Raw genomic sequence first — 18,501 nt, 5'->3', positions numbered from 1 at the left:
AATTCGTTCCAAGGGGTGGCGTTAGCAGCTGCCAACCCTAGGATCTGTACTTGCGCGTTCCACCAGGTTAGCGCGATTCCTTCCAAAGTACCAGTGGCGTACTTGACCCTGCAAGCCTCAGGGCATTCACACATCTCGAATACCGACTCGAGCTTCTCAAACCAATGGAGTAGTCCCACTGCTCCTTCTGTGCCACTGAATGTGCTTGGACGACAGTCCATGAAGTTCTTGAAAGTGCAGACAGGTTGCTGTGCGTTCTGACCCGTTGCGCGAGAAAGATAGGTCAAGGTTAAGCGCGAGAGTTGGGTCACGAGAGTAAGATCTAACATCCTAGGATAGGTTTGGAATAGCAGGTTATACCTCCTGCTTGTGCGGCTGCAAGCGCCGCAGCAACTTGTTCGTTAATGAGAGCCGTCAACTGGGCTTGAGTCATGTTAACACGTCCAGACATGATCGAGTAGTAAAAGTAGCATAAGTGAGAATGGTTCGCGAGTAGTGCGATGACAGAAGAGTATAAGCACATAAGTATTCTCATGTAATAGAGTCATGTGTATCTAAGCGTACTACGAGCAAAGTTCTATGTAGTTCTAACATGCAGGCAATAAACGTAATCCATATTACCTAGGATGTCGAGTCTTGCACGTGGAGCGAAGCGTCGTTGTGGATCGCTGAGAGCACTGTTCTGGTTATAGTCTGGTTTTAATAAAACGTTTTTCCCATATTAAAACCAAGTTCTCTATAACCAATGGCTCTGATACCAATCTGTCACACCCCCAAAATCCACACGCGGAGTACCACCGCTTGGAGGCGTGACATGACCAAGATCAAGCCACCAATCATATCGAACATAGCATCTAATATTAAAAGTAGTTAATGTAATTCATCACGACATGATTGATGTTTAACAAAACGTAAATTAAGTAGCGGAAGCATAATATGAAAACCCAAAGTAAAGTTATAAGTTCAATTGTTTATCATAACGTCTACGATCCATATCCCACAACGACCTGCTCCTCCTTGTGCAAGCTCCATAAGTACCTAAGGTCCTGCAAGGCATGCAGTAGAGAGTCAACAACTAGTTGAGCGAGTTCACAGTTAATAGTTCAGTAATAGTACAGTGTGAGTAGTAGTATGTTCGTTCGTTATGTCATGTATCATATTAGTTTCCATCGCGGCCTCCCAGGCTGGTATGCGAAGATTAAGGGATGTTCTTCCCAAGTATTCTAGACTAGGTTTATTTGTATCGCGGCCTCCCAGGCAGGTGTGCGAAGATTAGTGAATTTAGTTCGCGGCCTTCCTAAGGCAGGTGTGCGAAGTCAGTCATAATATCGCGGCCAACCCTTGGCAGGTGTGCGAAGATCAGTTCAATAAGTGTTACTAGTCTAGCCGTATCTTATCGTGAGGTTCTACCATCTGAATATATACAATAAGTCATCCAATCCCATTCCCACCCGGGAACCCCATGCCTTGGCTGTGTGAACTCACCTTGGTTTGCTCGGCAGATACACAAAAAGGGTTTCTTGGACTATGAGTGGTCAACCACGTCCTAACAGGGTTACCATACAAGTCAGGTTTTGGTTTCAAGTAGCGTACATAGGTAACACATAAGTTAGCATATAAGAAACACATACAGATCATGGCAAACACGCTTCATCACGTTCAACAGTTATAACGTATTCAACTTGTGCGATTAAGAGATTGGGCTCGCACAAGTTCAACAACCGTGTGCGATCACATACATCATGTAAGATTACAATATATCTTGTGCGACTCACTAACATAACCCACTAAATACCCCGGCCCAACCTGTGAATAAGCCCAAAGCTTGTGCGACCCAAAACAGTTGGTTTTAATCTTGTGCGATCCAGTCAAGCTTGTACGATTGGACAATCTTGTGCGATCAGAAAGCTTATGTGATAAGATCTGATCGTGTGCGATTTGTTTTATATTCCGCCAATCATGCTAGTCGGTTATATTGTTTCCTTTTTTTATGAGATTTATCAATCAATGCAAACAATTTCCATCCAACTAATTAATCGATCAAACAAATAAATCATCAATTAATATGAACCCAATATCATAACAAGTCATCATCATTTCAGTGAAGAAAACCATCAAATCGAAACTTTTTATCAATTGTGGCCGACCACTGTTAGTCACCTCAAGAGGTTATTGGACCAAACTAAGATATGCAACATTTATTAATTTCTTAACTTGATAATTGAACTAACACAGAGATCGCATGGGCCGATTACATGCATACTAAGCGACAAACTCAAATAGTCGACACACCACAATTTGATTTACATGTACACACATATATTTGATCATTAATTTCCCTGACAATACACATGCCGCCAATCTACATGTACACACTATGCAAATCTCGTGCAATATATAGGACACAGTGGCCGACCATCATACTCCTAGTCCTAATACTATTGGACCGATTACTATCATCTTCTATACCACTTATCTCAATTATGGCCAATTTAAGAATCATGTGCAATGTCAGAAATAAATCAGTATATAATGAATCATCCATTATCTATGTATGTATGATATCGATATCATGCATCCATATTCTCACCAAGTTATTAATCATATTCCATTCCAATAATCATATAAACAATATGTAATCATAAATAGCACAAGACAAAAGCCACTAACCAACAATGATCAAACGAGAAAGTTTTGGCTCCAAATAAGAGGAGGGCTGCCGGCTTCGAGAGAGAGGTGAGAGCAAGTAGGGTTTTGTGTGTGAAGTGTTTTTGCGAATAATGAGAGGTATACCCCATCCTCTATGTGTCATTCGTATAAAGGGAGTGGGCCGGCCCATCATAGGCTGCCCCTTTGGTCCGAATATAAGAAATACGGCCCCCAAGTGGGCTTGTGCGATCGGGTTGGGCTCGTTTAACACAAACATTCAATAACATACAAACATGCACATAATATCCAGCATAGCATTCAATAAATCAAAGTTCACATAATCACAACACGTTCACATACGTTACATTAATCACAAAGATAGGCTCGAAATACAGGTTGTCACATACACCGCCCCATACAAAGTATATGGTCCAATCACAGCCTTATTGTTGTTAAAAACCGGTTCTATTGTTGTTCACGTGGCCCTATTTTAATGTTGTTAATTGTTAAAATTCGGTCCAATTAACTGAAGCCCATGTGTTGTTGAATTGATGCACCGCCCCACTAAGTTTGAATTGATGTTGCTGTTGTCACAATCAATTGCACCGTCCCACTAAGTTTGAAGATCTAATAAATAGTTGTTATTGTTGACAAAAAGTGCCGCCCATATTGTGCACTGCCCCAATTAAAGTTTCGGCCCAATAAACCCAATCTTGCACCGCCCATTTATGTGTTGTCGGCCCATGTTAATTGTTGTCAGATCCATCAAGTGAATATGAGGTTCAGTCAAAGTTTCAAGTGTGTTTCATATTAAAAATTGTCGGCACTTGGGTAAAGGTTTTGGTTGTGTTAGTTCAAGCCCAGTTACGGCCCAAGTTCAAAATTCAAAAGAATAATATTCACGAGTTAGTTTAGTGTGTTCAAGTCGCTTGAAAAGATTCGATCCGTTTGATAGAAATTATTTCGCTTGGAAGTTAGTTCCAGTTCGTACAGTTTGGAGTTCAGAATTGTCAAAAGTTCATCACGTCGTTTGAAAAGTCCATCAGTTCGTCCGTAGTGGATCTGGTTGTTTGAATTTAATCCGGGTCACAGTAGTTCGCGTGTTTTGACAACAAACTCAATTCACATCAAGTTCAGTCAGCACAGTGTATCAAATTCAGTCCGTACAGTTTGTCAACATTCAGTCCGCACAGAAAATTCACCAGTTTGAGTACCAGTTCGTTTTCATTAATTTATAAATTTTGAAACTGATTGTGTTTTTGCTTGTGTGTTTTCTGGAATTTCCCGAAGCATCATCTGCATTCTGAAACATGGCTGAAGAGTTCTACAATGCGTTCGCGACACCCGTTGCCCCTGTAACCACTGCTGAAGCGTTGTATAATGAGAATGAGACGGGCACTCATCAAAAACCGCCAAAACTCATGTACATTGAAGATTTTCAAGGTTGGAAGAACAGATTCGAGAACTGGGTTCAAGCTTACAGATTTGAAGCATGGTGTTCTTTACTGAAAGATTACGAGAAGCCAAAGAATGAACGTGGTTTGGAAAAGGGTTTCAATGATTTTACTGAAGCTGATAAGTTGAAGTACACTAGTGAGAAGATGATCAGCATCCTTCAGCAAGCAGTTAAAGAAGACATCTTTGTCTTACTTCAACATAACGGAACTGCTAGATCCATCTGGGAAGCGTTGATTCAGAAATTCAGAGGGAGTGCTGATATGATCAACAACAAGAAGGCATTATTGAAGAAATCATTTGACATGTTTACCGCTTTCGATCATGAAACTACGAAACAAACCATTGATAGGTATTGTCATTTGGTATTGGAAATGGGTAGGTTGGATATAAAGAAAGAGGACGATGAGTGGGTCGACAAACTAGCTGAAGCGTTACCACAACATAAGTGGGGAACAATTTGATGGTTGTGAAACTTATGAGAAAGTCTGAGAGTATGAATTTGGCTCAGTTTATTCAGAAAATCGAAGAGCAGGAGCTGGATATTCAAAAGACAGCTATCATGACAAATCCAAATGCAAAGCAAGACGTCAGTTTGTACTATCGAGGGAACAAGTTTGAGACCACTCCCAGTCAAAGTCCAAAGATTAGTACCGCATTCAGTGCTGATGGTTCAGCAAGTCCAAAAGCAAGTACTACAACTCAAAGTGGTGGATCTACTTCATCATTCTCAAGCTTTGATCCAAACAACAACACATCTAGCCCTCAAAAGCAAAACTCTACAAATCTGCAGTGCAATGTGACACTGAACATCCAGAATGGTCAAAATCTTTCTCCTGAGGTGGCAAAGCAACACATGGCATCTCTTGTTGCCATGTTAGAGTCGTATGAAAGCCTGATTGCCGGAAGGATTGGCAATCCAATGCTCACAAAAGAAGATTACGACCAAATTGATGCAGAAGAGCTAGAGCTGATGGATGTGAAGTGGTGCTTAGCTAGTGCCTGCAGGAGAGCTGAAAAGTTTCAACAGATTACTGGCAGAGACGAGTTTCGAGGAATGGCTGCTTCTCCACTTGGATTTGACAAGTAGAAGGTTACCTGTTTCCGATGTAAAGGAAAAGGTCACTTTAAACGAGAATGTAAGAACCAAGAGTCAACTGGTAGTCAAGAAAAGAGCAACTATTATCAGAAATCAATCTTTCATCAAAAACCTCAACAAAAGGAACCGCAAACTGCTCATGGGAAATGATTGAAGAAGCCAATAGGAAAGCTTATTACGGGATCATAGATCAAAGTGATGAGTTAGTTGCACAGGGGTTTAGCTGGGATAAGTATATACCCAATGGAACTAAACCAGATGTGGCATTAGTTACCAGGATTCTAGATCAAAATGAGGATTGTCAGAAAAGGATTCCGATATTTCCAGATCTTGGAAGTGATGTTGATACGGATGATGAGGAAGAGTATCTTAACAAATGTAGAAAAAGCATTGATCCTGACAGTTTTAATTTTTTCTATGCAGATAAAGTTGAGATGCTGAATCAGAAAAAGATTGCTCGATTGCAGAGAGAGCTAGAAGCAACAAAGTTACTCGCTGATGAAAAGGCGAAGACTGAAGCTGTAGAAACAAAAGATGAAGCAACTGCTGAGATTGCAATAGAGAAGATTGTTGAAATAGAGAAAGTGGTCGATAAAATTGTCGAAGTCGAAAAACTCGTGGAAGTTGAGAAAATTGTTGAAAAGATTGTTGAAATAGAAAAGATTGTCGAAGTCGAGAAAATTGTAGAAGTTGAAAAGACTGTCGAAGTCGAAAAGGTGGTTGAAGTCACAAAGCCTTGTGAGAAATGTTCAGAAGCTTGCAAAGTTTGTGAAGAAAAAGATAAAAAGATTGCTGAGTTAGAGAAAATGAAGGAAGACTTACTGTCCGATGTGAAGTATGTTAAAGAGTCATACGACGTATTGAATAGGACAGTTGACAGTTTGAAAAGAGCAAATGCAGAATTTGAAAAAGCAAATGACAAGATGAGTGCAACTTTATGACAAAGCAAAGTGTCATTAATGATTATATCGAAGATTGTGCTAACTTGAAGAAGGAGTTGGAACTTGAGAAGATCGAGAGTGAAAGGATCAACCGATTACTTTTGAGTTATACTACTTGTGATTATCTGATTGATCGTGTTTATCCTACTGTTGCAGGTCTTGAAGCGTTCAAGAAGAAAGAAAAAGAAAAGGATACTGGTAAGAAACCAAGTGTCAAGTATAACAGATGTCCGCCTCCTATCTTTGAGAGTTATTCCCCCAGGATACCAAATGAGGAACAAGTAGACAAGGCTCTAAACATCAAATTAAAGTCTGAAATCACTGATGAATTACCAGACAATATTGATGTTACATTCACAGCGTCTGACACTGATCATGAGTCTGAGTTAGTTAAGAAAGTTGTCGATCAGGTGTTGGATATGGATGAAGAGTCAAAGTCGGAGTCTAAGTCTGATAGTTCGAGTTCGTCTGAGAAAAGTCCGAGTTCGCCGGTTAAGAGGGTTTACAATAAAGAATTCCTGTTATCAAAATCTAATTTGAATGACGAATCAATCAAAGTAGCATATACATTGAATGATTCAGACAAATTATATTCTGATGAGGAATTCCCAATAAGAAGTGTCAAAACTGAAATGATCAAACAGGTTTTCAAATTAACAGAAATTAATATTTCTGAAATAAAAGATTTAAATCTTATTGAAAAACCTAAAAAGTACACTTCAAGAGTTCAACAGAGATTGAACAAGAAAAAGGGTTATGATTATGGTTCAGGTTATCGAAAGAATCCAAACCATAATGGTAATCTCAAAAAGAAAGGTCTTGGTTTCAATTCTTCAGAAAATTATAAAAATCAGAAAACTTATAAACCAAAAACAAAATTTGTTTCAGGAGGAAGTTCAGAGGATGAACAGAAGAAACCCTTCTTGAAACAGTCAAATCAAGAGTTTCTTGAGTAAAGAAGAATGTGAGGAAGTTTGCTTCGAGAGTTGATAGAAGAACCTGTTTCAAGTGTCAAAAAGTTGGACACATTGCTTGGAACTGCCAAGAGTCCATTTATTCAAAACAGGGAGTGATTTCTAACTCTGATATGAAAAAGAAATGTGTTGATAAATCGACTTTGGAAGTTGGTGAAACTTCAAAACGTTTTTACAAAAGACAAGTCGATTTGAGTAAACAAAAATGGGTTGTAAAGTCTGAAAGTAGTTTTGACAATGAATCTGATTCCATAAAATCAGAGGAGTCATTGGGTGATAAAAGGATTGTGAATTCCGTTCCTGTGATGAACGATGAGAATTTTCCGAAATTGTCAAAAGAAAATTTGATGAAGAAAGTTGGAAAGGTAGAGATTTCAAATCAATTCTTCGCTAATAAAGGAGAATTTGATGTTGAGAAGGCTTTCAACGGGAAAGTCAAACATGTTTTTGGGAAGATGGTTGATAAGAAGGTAAAAGGTGCTAAAGAATTTTATAAATCAAAATGTTGGTGGGACAGATGTGTTCCAAAGTCACCCAAGGCTGGTGAAGCTTGGGTGGACATTATGTTTGAGTAAAACACCGGACTTGCCGGAGATCCCAAGTTGGTAATCGTGGATCAGGAATCAGCATCTTTCATGTTTAATTAGGATGATTTGAAAATGTTTGAAATTGTCAAAATTTTTACAGGATTGAAGGACTATGCCGGAGCTTCCAAGTTGGTAAGCGAGGAGCAGGTATCGGCATTTTTCTTGAGGAATTTACTACGGTAATGTCAATCATGCAAACGGTAAAAAAGGTTTGTTTGTGTTTGTTTACAAGTGGTTAGTATATTTGATTGTGCATAACTTGTGCATATGGTAAATCAAGGACATTAATTTGTACTTGCATTTTCCTACAAGTGATTGAGAGACAAAATGATGAACCACATCCCCGAACTTAGTATTGATATATCTACAAGTGGTAAAATCAACCAAACTTATTTTCCAGAAAAATCATTTTGATTAAAACAAACTTAAGTGTTTTGAAATCTAAATGAGAAAATAGTTTGTTGATAGGGGAAGTTCTGATTGTTTATGCCAAGAGAATGGCGAATTGATGCGATTTGATATCGGTTGTCATGTTTCTGTACAGTTTGTTTTCAATTTTCGTTAATGTGTTTGCATTTTAGGGGGAGTAGAAAATTTCAGAAAATCCAAAAACATTAGAAAATTTGAAAAAGACAAAAACATGATAAAACCAAAAATGAGTTTGTTGTGAAAAAGAGGAAATGATAGTACATCAGCGGACTATCACAACATGCTAAAGAATTGGAAAGTTTAAAAGTGATAAACAATCTTACTGTGGATATGTCAGTAGGTTTTCGCACATTTAATAAACTATGACGATATATAAACCTAAATTTCAAACTTGCTTGTTCTGTGGGTTAACACAAACTTGGATATATAGGTAACCCCTGAAATCTTGTTTGAAAGGTCCCTTATTCTGAGATACTAGGTCTTTATGCTCAGTGATATCTGGGGTATTATCCCGGGACTTCTGCTGTATGGAAGTACTGACCTAGTCCCCGGATAATACTTTCTGCAAATGCTTGTAAAAGCGCCGCCCTCAGCAAATCGATGAAATAATAAAATTGATAGTCATTGCTGTTGTAAAAAAGATCCTCTAAAGGGGACCCACCAAAAGTCGAGCCGTCATCTCTCTGCTGAACGGAAGTTCTGACCTGAGCTCTCACGGTTTCGCACCTAACCCCTTACAGATATCATCTGTGGTATACTCACCTGTAAGACTAAATATTGGGATCTGGATACGGGAGTATATTCAAGTAGTGGGACACACGGATAAGTTTAAGTTCTTAAAACATTAATATCGTATCTCGGATCAGTTGAACTTTGTGTGAAAATTTAAGTGGACCAGTATACTGACAATCTAGGTAAATTGTTTAGAACTTAAAATGAAATGAAGCTTAACGGTGTTGGTGATTTGTCTCATAAGCTGATATGATCCTCTTACACAAATTCACAAAAATAATGTTTGTAAATATTTCTTTATTGCATTTTATTTCTCTTGTGTCAAAAATCCAAAAAGTTTTTCAGTGTGTTTTAGCATAATTTTTTTTTAAAAATCAAAAAGATTTTCGACAACTGATATTGAAAAGTTGATTTTCAAAATTCCGGGTGCTAAACATGATGAACAAATGGTTTGGGAGAGTGTGTTGGTTTTGATAACAAAATGATATATATCTTCAAGTGGTTCTTCAAAGATTAACATTGTAAAATCATTCTTTGATTGTATAACTTTTGCAAGTGACTCATTAGATTTTTACATGTTATCATCGGAAGATTTATTTTTGGGTAAAGGATGTGCAGGTTTCGAAGTGTTAGAAAACCAGGTTCCGATACCTGAAGACTTTGTGATTACAACGTGCCAGACTGCAATCCCAGCATATCGAAAGGGGGAGTCTGAAGACATCTGAGTAGAGATTGTGCGTGGAGAGTCTGTTGGTGATGATGAAAAGAGAAGAGAAAGATTTGAGGATGCTTACACTGATAAAGACTGAAGTCATTGAAGACTCGACACTTAAGACTCGTCAACATCTAAGGGGGAGTCTGTTAGTGCAGTCATCTGTCGTCTTCGTCTTAATATCGAGTCTCGGGTTCGTTGTGGTTTTGGATCAAACATGATGTCATCATCTTTGATGATGACATCATATGATGACATCATCATATGTTGCATCATTACATCAATATTCAAAATTCAAGATCATCACAATATTATAATCATCAAAGTAGTAAACGACAAAAGATCAAAGGTTTTGAAAGTGTTAAAGTGGCCATTTGTGTTGATTGGACCAATTGAAGGTCCAATGAGAAGTTTTGGTTAAAAGGTCCAATACAAAGAGAAGTTTCATATGAAAGTCAACATAGAGATTCGCTTATACGGCATTTGAGTGGTTCGCTTGAACGGCATACAAGGATGGTTCGCTTTTATGGCAAATTTATGTGAGTTCGCTTATACGGTTATGTATGGTTCGCTTTTATGGTAGTTGTCTCTATAAGCGGACCAGAAGTAGTATATATAGGTTGAATGTCATTTCATTTGTAACGTTGTTCAGATCTGATACCGAGGTATTGCCGGTGTTCCTTGTCAATGTAAACGCTGTAAAATCAATATACAAGAGGTTTAAAGTGGGATTCTAGCTGTGTACACGTCCGTTTCTTTGTTTCCGCCTCTGAAACGGATCTGAGCTCTTCCGAACGACTCGTTTAGGTTGAAATCGATCCTACAGACGTATGTAAGAACATTATCAAGGCGTTTGAGTATTTACGATTACTAATGTTGTGCTTTGAGTTGGAATGTAATGCAGGTATGAGATTGTCAGTTTCATGAAGGAATGAAACCGAACTTGGATAAAGAGTTTTTAAGAAAGCGCTTGGACAATTCCACGTTTACCCCATAGAAAGCTTTACGAATTTCTATTATATAGTTTAATGTTATATGGTGTGTTAATGACTAATGGTTAGGTTGTATGTGGTGTCAACAGGTGCCGTTCGGGTTTTCTCTACCGCTAGCGAAGTGAAGCAGACATAGATCGAGTTGAGAGCAAGGGTTGTACGGGAAAGAAAGGTCACATAGTTTGTTTTAAATAGGTCATGAAGTCTTGATATAATGTAACATTGTGAATGTATTACAAGTTGTAATTGGGTCTTCATGTAGTTAATATGACTTTTTAAGAAAGAAATTTTTGGGCTCATATTTTCCGTTGTGTCATATTTAAGTTCTTACAAGTTGGTCATACAGGGAATTGTTCATAATACGAACGAGTTATGCCCGAATTTTGTTAAATAATAGTATGATAACATTACTTTTCGGATTAGGAAATCTGGGCGTTACAGCATAAATTCAAGTTATCGAAAGGGCAGAAAGACAAGTTAAGAAAGAAAAGGAAGAATGCGAGAGCATATCTAGAAACGATTTTGTCCTCGGATACGACCGTTGATATAGATAACAGTTCTGAAGAATCGTTTTACACTACTAAAAGTGATTATTCAAGTAAAACGTATTCGTCAGATACAAATCTAGAACAGAAGAGAAGTCAGTAAAGAGAATAGTTGAAAAGAAAGTTGTTTATCAAATAGTGTTGAAACCACAGCAAAGTTGGAAAGCTAAGTTTTCAGAAGAAATTTCTACTATGGTAGAAGTTTCTAAATTGTTCGATGATAAGAGGGATTGTGAATGGATTATTGTTTCTTATGTCGATGAATTTGGTCAACTCAAATCCAATATGGATTGGGTGCCAATTCGAAACTAATTATGTTCATTTACATGTGCATGATAACCAACCTGTGTACAAAAGTATATTCAGATGCAGTGGTTATTCGTGCAAAGGTTAGAGAAGTGAAAAGTGGAGATGAGATAAAGGGTTTGAGTGTTCCACACAAAGAAAATGGTAGTCTCGCATTCACATTCGTAAAACTCGTTGTTGGTTAAAGTGGAAGATTCTTATTTTCGATTTCAAAAAGATATTTTTGATTTTAGGGGGTAAAAATATTAAGGTCATTGGATTTTATCACCCTTAACTATTGGCTATTGGCCGCTGCCACCCCTAATTATCACTTTGACGCCCGCCACCCCCAACTTAACACTTAGTGTGTTTTGTCACCACGTCGTTAACTGATACTAACTTTTGATCATGTTACTATATTTTTGGGGGTGTCCTAGGATCCCTAAAACCTTCCTAAGATCCCTATGACACCCTCAAAAGTATAGTAACAAGATCAAAAGTTAGTAATCAGTTAACAACGTGGTGACAGAACACACTAAGTATTAAGTTGGGGGTGACAGGCGTCAAAGTGATAGTTGGGGTGGCGGCAGCCAATAGCCAATAATTGGGGATGATAAAATCCAATAACCCAAAATATTATTCAAAATTTTGATAATATTCAAAAATATCATTACAAATTGATAAATTTTTCAAAAGGCCAATACAATAGAAAATTTTCAAAGTGCCAAAAACATTGAAAAATTTTAAAATGAGATTATCGTTGCAAAAGGAGGAATGATAGTACATCAGTGGATTATTAGTGCATGCTAAAGGTTTGTATTGTTTAAAATGGTTAAACTATCTCACTAAAGATGTGTCGGTAGGCTCCGTTAGACTAGTCGTTTTGCGAAAACGATACAAACCAAATAGAAAAGCCTAGTTCTAGTGGGAAACGCGGTTGAAAGCATAGTACTTAGTTTTGTCCTTCGTGATTGTGTACATACTCGGTAATTGTTGAATGCTGAAAAGCATAAGAAACCGGTGTGTCTGTGAACTTTCACAACTTATTGAAAAGTCACTGTGATTGTATTTTCATTTTCAAAAGATTTAAACTTGTTTTATTTATTTATGGTTATTGGATTTTATCACCCCCAACTATCGGCCTTTGGCCATTGCCACCCGCAACTCACACTTTGACACCCGGCACTCCCAACTTGACTTTTTGTTTGTGCTGGCACCACCCAGTTAAATCTTCATTAACTAGGCTTGTTTTTTATCCGACGTGGCACAAATTTGATGAGTTGGAATTGATTACATGGTGATGATGTAGGCAAAATTATATCCATGTCAGCAGAACAGATAAACACCTTATATATACAAACTCTCAATTTTCTCTATTAACCCCAAACAACTCAACAACCAGAAAACTTTTCCAGTCACCCTCGTATGCCGTCGCCGGCGACAATCTGACTTTAAAATTGTGTAATGATTTCGCCGGAGATGACTTTTCCATCCGCCGTTTGTCGCCGTGATGTGTTAATCTTCGTAGATGCCATTCTCACCTAACCTAAAACCCTAGCAAAATCGAACAAATTTAGCAGAAATTAGAAGTTATTTCATTAATTTCACACAAATTGATGTTAAATGAACACAAAGAGTATGTTAATGGCTTCAATGACGGAATTAATGGCTGGTGACCATCTTTATTGTTCTACAATAAACCTTACTGTATCCATTCAACTCACCACCAACTAAGACACAATCAGAACGGACGAAATTTGTCAATGTTTTCAATGTTTATCATGATGAAATTAATGGACATGATTATGGATAGAATGTAAAGGATGGATTATCACCTCTTCTACCCATCAACATAATGAAGCAACCCTATACCCCGCGGCACGCTCTTGTTCCAATACCGTTGTAGATGTCGTCGTCACCGATACCTGGTGTAAACATAATCTCAGGCGTCATATATAACCATCTCGCCGTGCCGCTAAACCACTGCTTGGCGTATAAGTAATTGCGGCGATAGTTCGGTTTGGAGAGGTGTACAAGAGGATGGAGAATAAGGCGTATAAGAGATCAGTGAGGGCAATTGTTCGGTTTAGACAGATTTATGAGAGGATGGAAAATATGAAGCAACAGGGGATGGTGAAGTTGGAGAAGCAGAGGATGGAGTTTTGAGTTTCAGAGGTTGAATATTTTTATGGAAACTCAGACTAAGCTTGAGAAGATAATCACCACATAATCTTGTCCATGTAAGCTAGTCTGTGCCACGTAGGATAAAAAACAAACCCAGTTAGTGAAGATTTAACTGGGTGGTGCCAGCACAAACAAAAAAGTCAAGTTGGGGGTGTCGGGTGTCAAAGTATTAGTTGTGGGTGGCAACGGCCAAAGGCCGATAGTTGGGGGTGTTAAAATCCAATAACCCATTTATTTATTATGTTTAAACTGTAAGTATCACATTTTAGTATGTTTACATTTCTGCATTCAATATTAAAAACCCAAAAAGTTTTTCTATAAAAAATTTTCCATAGAAATCTGATAATGTTGAATGTGAGCCGGACCAACGAGACTGCTGAGAAACTGTTTGTATGTGGATACATGTGATTGATCATCGAAGTTAAATCTTATAAGATATTCAGAGCATCGTTCAAGGGGAGATTACGGTTTCATTGGAAGATGTTATCCAAGACAGATCAAGACTTAAAATCACATATTTCTAGCTATGTCCAAGGGGGAGATTGTTAGTAAAGTTTATGTCTAGAGCTTAGAAATCTTATAAGCATAGTGTGGATAGAGTCTTGAGTCTGTGTAATGTGTTCCCCGATAGAGGTTTCGTTAGCGTTTTGCTAGGATTTGTTATAGTCGTTTGGGTATATGAGATCTAGATAAGTAATACATTCACAACCATACAACAAGATGCATAATTGATGATACAATATAGGGTTATTGGATTTTATCACCCCTAACTATCGGCCTTTGGCCGTTGCCACCCGAAACTAACACTTTGACGCCCGACACCCCCAACTTGACTTTTTGTTTGTGCTAGGACCACTCAGTTAAATCTCCACTAACTGGGTTTATTTTTTATCCGACATGGCACAAATTTGATGAGTTAGAGCTGATTACGTGGCAATGATGTGTCTTTAACCTTCATCTCCTGCTTCATCAGGCATCAATCCTTTTTTATACATCCTTTCAAACCATTCAAGCGCCTTATTGAAAAGATTCGACCTTTTCGCACAAGTAAAAATCGTCGAATACGTAATATTATCCAACGGAATCTAATTATCAATCATTTCAACAGCAAGATTTTCAATAAGCTGAAACTGTATTCCAAATCTCAAAGACTTCATAGTAACATTATAAAATATAGTTTCCATAGGAAAAAACTCTTAGGTTTTAAGCCAATCAAAGAAAAGCACAGTCTTTTCCCATGGTTTCAAACTATTAAGCACCAAAATTGCATTTTCTCTAGTGGGTGCATGTGGGATATCTTCAAGAATCTTCAAGAAAGCATCTTTATTATTCTCACACTCATTAAGCTTCTTGGCAAACAACTTAAGGTCCATAATTTATAGGTTATATGAATAAGAAGTTCTTTGTTGTCTTTGAAGATTAAGAACAAAGGGTGTAGGTTTAGTGGGGTTGACCCAGATTGACTTAGGTTTGCTCAACAATTGGGTGGGTTTTTGTGGGGTGTCTGAAAGGATTGTTGTGGATAAGGGTTGAAGTTGATCAGCTAAAGATGGGTTTTGCTTCTTGGGTTCTTCTGATAGGTCTGGAACCTGTGATTTTGGGGGTGATTTGGAGGAATTGCAGTAGAAAATGGAGACTTTTTTAATCTTGTTCGATAATTGAAAGGGTGAGGGTGTTTTACTTTTAGGTCTAGTGAATTTGATACATCAAAAGAAGTAAAGAAAGTTGAAGCCATATGTGTGTGTGTGTAAATAAGAGTGTAAGAAGGTGAATGTGAACTTACAGATTGGATAGAGTGCAAAACCCCCCAAGAAGCTGCAGAGAGATGGAGATTGAAGGTTAAAGACACATCATCGCCACGTAATCAGCTCCAACTCATCAAATTTGTGCCACGTCGGATAAAAAACAAACCCGGTTAGTGGAGATTTAACTGAGTGGTTCCAGCACAAACAAAAAGTCAAGTTGGGGGTGTCGGGTGTCAAAGTGTTAGTTGCGGGTGGCAACGACCAAAGGTCGATAGTTTGGGATGATAAAATCCAATAACCCTACAATATAAAAGAATGCATGCATGGTGAAGAATGTAAACTGAGATCAACGAACAAGTACAAGACATAATACATTGATCAACAACATGCATGATATATGCGTAGGTCTCATACGCATCAATATGAATGCAAAACTCGTGCGCTTCAGAGTCATGCGCATGAGTCACATCTTCTATAAATAGGCCAAGAGTCATGCGTTTCAAGGAGTTCTTCACATTTGCTGAGTTCGAGTTCGAAAGGAGCTTTGTAATAGGAGTCAAGTAGTACCAAAACTTTATCCGGTTGATATTTGAATCGTAATAAAAATCTTAATCGTTTATATTTACATTACGCGGTGCACGATTACGGTTTCATTTACAGTTTCCGCACGTAAACGAAACAAAACACAGAACTTATGTTTATTTTGGTGAACCGTTTCCGATCCTACAAATTATTATCCATATTTTATTACTAAATAAACATGTAACTATATTACTTTATATCTTAAAAGCAAATGTCGGTGGACTCTGCCACCGACAAAACTAGCCCTTCAACTTCCACAAATGTCATTCTTAATCCCTTCCTCATATTCTGCCTTTTTTCAGACGTCCACTCGCATGAGAGAGAGTTGTAGAGAGAGAAGCATAGAGAGTGGGAGGAGATCAGAGATGAGATAGTAAAGGACTAGAGGAGGCCGACCACCCTGTTTTGCTAACCAAACACGGCGCCACGGCCTTGCTACGGCGGAGCCGGCCGTACTTTGGCGCGTGTACCATCACAAACCGATGACCGAAGGGTGAGAAGTCTTCAAACTCCAGGTATGTATCTATTCAATTTCAACCGATGTTTTCTGTTTGCTTCTAATGAAGGCTTCTTTGTGTTCTAGAGTTTCTTTACCTTATTATTATTCTTATTATTGATTATGCTCGATTTGGGGAAGTTTGATCCAGTTGCATATGTTTGATTTATGTTGACAAAATTTCTTCATCTTTGCTTAAATTAAGGAAATTAATATGTTGTCTTTGCAAATGAGCACTTTTACAGTGGTAGAGCACACATCCATATGTATGTATGTATGTATGTCATGTCGTTGATGTAGGTGAACATATGTAGGTTTATTCACTCATGGTGTGTATAGGTGGTGAGGGTGATGTCGACTAGAATTTCCAGCGGTGTACCGCCGGCGCCATTACAAAAGAGTTGAGCCATGGTGGCGCATTTACCGCTGCTGGAGTCGAATGAGCAACCAACGGTCCAACACGGCCCAGAGATCAGGCGGTGGGAGGGCGAGAACCGGCCGACTGATACAAGGTTGGATTACCGGACGGGCTAGATGGGTGCATTTGTTATCCATCATGATTGTTGTGGTGGAGACCACCATGAAAGGAAAGTACGGGAAAAAAGAAGACAGAGAGAAATGGTTGAGCTGGAGCTGCATTGTTCCATGGATAAATAGAATGCAATGTTTGTGAAAGTGAGAGAAGGAAGCTAATTGAAACAACACTCCACACTCCTACACTACATTACGTTGGGTTTACTTATATGTGTTAAAAGGTATTAGAGATAAAAGGAAACAGTTTCTATGGATTATAAATTGGGCAAACTTAGCTACATTTGATTGGTCATTGTGGTGTGATTTTAGTTAAATTAATTTTTCAGTATCGTGATATGTTTGTGGTTGTAATATCTTTGTTGTAGCCCACTAGCCCTAAACTTTTAGTCGACTCCCCATGAAAACGTCAAAATGAAAGATATTAGAGATTTGACAACTTGATAGGGGTTACCAAACGTAATAATAGAGAGTGGGGTATTTTTAACACAATTCTTCGTTAATATAAGATATATACTACGACTTTAGAGATGGTAATATTGGATTAATTAGTTTACTTTGGGGTTAGACCGATAGAGAGAATTGCAATTTTACTTTCTGTATCTTGAATTTTGTTTTGACTTTTGAGGTCCAACATGCTACATTTAGACAATTTGTTAAGAAAGATTTACACTTTAGTGTTTCCAAACAGTAGTCGTAAATTTAGTTTGACTTTAGCGTCAAACTTACTAAATTTAGACAACTCCTTATAAAAAATTACACTTAAAACTTTAATGATATTAATCTTGAATTCATTTTGACTTTTTTATTGCAGTCAAACCTTCTACATTAGTGCATTCCTTGGGAAAAGATTTGTACTAACTTCATGACAGTAGTCATAAATTGGGTTTCACATTTTTTGGGTCAAACCTGCTATGCATTACACATTAGTTATGGTCAGTTTTGCTTATTATTTCCATAATTCTCCATATGCAGACAATGATCATAACCTAGCAGTACACATATCTTAGGTTGTGATTTTGCGTTTTATCAGGTTTTGAGACCGGATATGATATGAGATGATCGTCGAATGTTGCTGTTAGCCTTGAGTTGCCTAGCCTAACTGGCATAGTGGTATCTTTTCGTGTACATGATACCTGTTCTGAGGGGAATGTTAGGTAACGGGTCAGAACAGGTCGAGTTGGCCGTAAATTTGTGAATTTGTTTACATTAAAAGTGTTCAATACTTATGTGAATATACTGATTTGCCGCCACAAAGCGCGGCAGGGCAAAATCCTAGTAATTACTAGTTTTGTAACCCTTAAATTACATTAAGATTCAAAATATGTACCTAATTACCAACTTTAAAATTTAATATTTTGATATACCAAAAACCTAAAAAAACCAAATCCCCCACCTCCCAAGCTAAATGCTAAAAACTAAACCATAAATCTAAAAAAAATCTTAAAAAATCTACATTATACAAGAAAAAAAAATTTATAATAAAAATCGCTAGTTTTATTCTCCAAAAAATACATTTTTTTAATAAACGAAAAGTAGCGATTTTGTTAAAAAAATATTATT

General features: G+C 37.7%; 1 long non-coding RNA gene across 1 annotated transcript; it reads left to right on the top strand.

The window, feature by feature from the left end:
• Nucleotides 1–16,201: 16,201 nt before the first annotated feature.
• LOC110938910 lies at nucleotides 16,202–17,277 on the top strand. The gene is made up of 2 exons (XR_002591805.2): nucleotides 16,202–16,426; nucleotides 16,722–17,277. It is a non-coding gene; the product is annotated as an uncharacterized LOC110938910 (long non-coding RNA).
• Nucleotides 17,278–18,501: the final 1,224 nt, after the last annotated feature.

Source organism: Helianthus annuus, chromosome 5, assembly GCF_002127325.2.
Source record: "Helianthus annuus cultivar XRQ/B chromosome 5, HanXRQr2.0-SUNRISE, whole genome shotgun sequence".
NCBI lineage: Eukaryota > Viridiplantae > Streptophyta > Magnoliopsida > Asterales > Asteraceae > Helianthus > Helianthus annuus.
The sequence above is the reverse complement of the archived record's forward strand: the minus strand, read 5'-3'. Positions and strand labels throughout refer to the sequence as shown.